Source organism: Eschrichtius robustus, chromosome 9, assembly GCF_028021215.1.
Source record: "Eschrichtius robustus isolate mEscRob2 chromosome 9, mEscRob2.pri, whole genome shotgun sequence".
Lineage (NCBI taxonomy): Eukaryota > Metazoa > Chordata > Mammalia > Artiodactyla > Eschrichtiidae > Eschrichtius > Eschrichtius robustus.
The window spans coordinates 117,925,857-117,930,201 of NC_090832.1; positions in this window are offsets into that span (position 1 = coordinate 117,925,857).

Below are 4,345 nucleotides of genomic sequence, written 5' to 3' on the forward strand. Positions count from 1 at the left end.
TTACTGTGGTATCATTTTGTAATATATACATGTGTTAAATCATCACATTGTACACCTTAAAAGCTTACATAAGTTATATGTCAATATCTCAACAAAGCTGGAAAAAATATTTCTCCATTCCCTGGTAAAGTATCATCTACACGTACCTTAGTGCTATCTCTGAATAATATAGGTCTGATACTGTTACCCCTTTAAAAAACCCTTCAATGGTAACTTATTGCCTGGGTCTTCACGTTTTTGATTGTGTACTCCATCAGTAAAAATTCTGAATATGGACCCAACTTGTGTCTTTTTCTATATAAATTACACACACACACAGACACACACACACATACACACATTATACTCAACAAACACTCAAAATTAAAAAGGATGAGAAAATATAAATACAAATAGATGTTCTGGTGTTTCCCTGAATTGGTTTGCATATGCTCCGGAGTGAGTGCACCCCACTTTGGAGACTACTTGTCTAGAAGATAAAATCCAGATTCTTTGGTGGAGAACACGAGATCCTTACAGACGGGCATCAGTTTCCAGCTATCTTCCGCACTTCCTGCACCCGCTTGGTGCTTTACACATTGGACTGCACACCACGTTTTCCTTGTTCGCTTCTTTTGTGCATGGTGAGTTCTTATTTGTCCTTAGACTAAAATGTCACCTTTCTTTAAAGATCTCTTGACAATCTCCCTTTTTCTTGCTTTCGTGTGTATCGTCCATACCTTTATTATAGCACATCGTGTTATCTAAGACGGTTTATAGTGTGTGAGTCATTCCTTGAGAAGAGGAACCTTGACTTACTTATCTTCCATTCCAGCTCTAAGCAGACAGAACAGCTTAAGAAATATTTATGGAGCTTTGTATTATGTGTGAGGGCCTGTCCTGGGTGCTATGAGAGTGTATGAGATGAATAAACATGATTTCTGCCTCCAAGGAGTTTATAAGTAAAATGTACCTTGAAGGAAATATTTCTTAATTACTGTCCAAGGGAAGTATAAATATTTCTCTAACAATTATGAAAGTTAGAGGACATATTTTTAATTTATATTTTCTAGAGAGCCAGTGGTATATGATTAATGTATTTGAGAGGATGAGTGATAATATTTTTAGAAAGGAATTTCAAAAACGAACAGTCTGGGCATACTTTCCCATATCCTGTTTCCTTCAGGCAGCTGTACTGACAGATGTCCTCAGACAGCGATCAAAATATAAACAAAATAAGGCAGGTAAATGTGAACAGTTTCTTGTCATGTTTATGTGAAAGTGTGCACTCAATTATTTTTATAGCAGAGTTTAAATTTCCTCAGTGCTTTTCAACCTAACAATTGAGTAATTATTGTAATATACCCACAGACGTGGGAATTATAACCATTTTAACTAATGCATGGCAATTGAATGAAGTGATTTGTCCAAGATCAGTGAGAGCCACTATTACAATTCAGATTTATTGCCTTTTTCTAGAATTCAGATCCGTGGATGGTGCTTCTTCATAATTTTCTTGATTTTCTACATCTCCTATGTTACCCTTGCATCTTAAAACTTTTGAGTACAATTTTGCTTAGTCTTGGAAGTCATTTCAATGATAGGTATATAATATGTAAAGTTAGTTGTTGATTATAAATTATATGGCATTTTCTTTGTCAGTTTCCTTTCATTGATTTGCTATAGGGAAGCTGAAAAAGCAGTCACTTAAAAAAGAGATATAAGTAATTTTGCCTCTGTGAAAAGCCTGGAAAAGACCCATATGTAAAATTTAAATACACTGAAAAATTTAGAAGGTATGTCGTAGTTTTAGCTCTTCAACTTCAGGGAATTTAAACTACATCAATTTTTACAAATGTTGTGAATTATCAGTGAAGCAGATAGTGAATCAACTGGGAAAATCACACAAGAAGAAGAAGAAACAGGATGACCTTCAGAAATAAGCTAAAACTGCATGCAAAGCAACTCAAAATTGAATGACTCAGGCAGATTAGAAGATTAAGGTTCAAATCTGTCCTTCTAACTAGTGTGTGAAGCCACAGTGCTGTTGAGTCAGCCTTCCTGATAATCCCTTTTGGTCAGAATTCTCTCCACATATACATTCCTATTTTCTGACTAATGAAGGATATACTGGCTTAGAAACTAATTGTTGTTGTTTTATAACAGAAAAAATAATCTGAGATAATGGGATCTGGATATTAGAAAGTGTTACACCATCACTATAACCTGCTAATTAACACAGCAGCAACTTGTTTTTCTGATGGTTGTATTCCTAAAAGTTTTATATGAATTCAACCATATTTAAGATGACACATGAGAGTTTGCTGCTTTTTAGAGAAGCTATGATCAATCCTTTTGTAGAGAGATAGCTGAATTTTCATCTTTTAGGTTTTTTTTTTTTTGGCTGCGTTGGGTCTTTGTTGCTGTGCGTGGGCTTTCTCTAGTTGCAGCAAGTGGGGGCTACTCTTCATTGAGGTGCGTGGGCTTCTCATTGCGGTGGCTTCTCTTGTTGCGGCGCACGGGCTGTAGGTGCGCGGGCTTCAGTAGTTGCGGCTTGTGGACTCAGTAGTTGTGACTCGCGGGCTTAGTTGCTCTGTGGCATGTGGGATCTTCCCAGACCAGGGCTTGAACCAGTGTCCCCTGCATTGGCAGGTGAATTCTTAACCACTGCGCCACCAGGGAAGTCCCAGGTATTCTTTTTTTTTTTTTTTTTTTTATATTTATTTTTATTTATTTATGGCAGTGTTGGGTCTTCGTTTCTGTGCGAGGGCTTTCTCTAGTTGCGGCAAGTGGGGGCCACTCTTCATCGCGGTGCGCGGGCCTCTCACCATCCCGGCCTCTCCTGTTGCGGAGCACAGGCTCCAGACGCGCAGGCTCAGCAGTTGTGGCTCACGGGCCCAGTTGCTCCGCGGCATGTGGGATCTTCCCGGACCAGGGCTCGCACCTGTGTCCCCTGCATGGGCAGGCAGATTCTCAACCACTGCACCACCAGGGAAGCCCAGTGTCTCTTGACAAATAGAATTTTTTTTTTTTTTAAACATCTTTATTGAAGTATAATTGCTTCACAATGGTGTGTTAGTTTCTGCTTTATAACAAAGTGAATCAGCTACAGATATACACACGTTCCCATATCTCCTCCCTCCCGCATCTCCCTCCCTCCCACCCTCCCCATCCCACCCCTCTAGGTGGTCACAAAGCACCGTGCTGATCTCCCTGTGCTATGCGGCTGCTTCCCACTAGCTATCTATTTTACATTTGGTAGTGTATATATGTCCATGACACTCTCCCATTAGAATTTTTTTTAAGTGAAGGGTCTACAACCCTATAGCTTATTACTCTTTAATTTCTGTGTTTTAAATGGTAATGTGGAAGGTATTGTCAGTGCTGTTGGTGATCTTTGGACCTATGTACATAACAGATTGAAAATTGAGTTATTAAGGAGCAGATTTCTTGTGTTTTTAAAAAATACACATTTTATTTGTTTGGAAGCAACAAACTACTTAAAAAAATAAGGATTTCATTTAGTGAAGACCATAGAACATAATGCATATTGTTATCACTAAACTTCCCGTGTCGTATATATTTTTGGGGATTGACAAATTTTTATCGAGATGTATTTCTGGAAACTATCCTTCAGTCTAGGCAAACCTGCTCGTGCTGTTCAGACCCACTCCTACACATAAGGGGGTCTCTTAAGTTCTTTACCCCGTTGCAAATGAGGGATTCAGTGCAGTCTGCTGTCTCCTAACAAGGGTTGATGTATATTAATTAATTAATTAGCGATTTAATAATTCAGACCCTGCATAAGTTCAAAAGGTTATGAAAGTAGTGCCAAAGCATTTAGTACAGATAAATACTTGGGACTTTAGTGTTGTCTAAGGAAACTCTGCATTTCTATAACTGGATCCTTACTTGGGAGTGAATGGAATTGCTGGAGATAGTTTCAGCTATCCTGAGGGAACAAGATCACACTAGCAATTATCTCCTCAAACTTTAAAACTTTCTGACAGGATCTGGGGAAAGGCAGAGAAAAGATAAATCTTTCCCTTTCTAATAGCTCATTATAAACCCAATATGTGTGAAAAACAACAACCTGGGTCACCTGAAAATAGACTTTAGAAACTCACTAGCATTTCATTTGATTTTCCATAGTAATCAATGGAACAACAGCTGTTAGTTTCTGGATATGGCTCTAACTGTAGATTTTTGATGTTGTATTCTTCTTGGCTTTTTAAAAAAAGTTGTAGTGAGCTTACAATAATTTACAACTGATATTTTTATCCCCTGTAGAATGGGATTAACAGCTGTCTTCAATTTTATAGCTACTACAGTTTATTCTGTGCTAGGTTCTTTTTCTCATTTAATC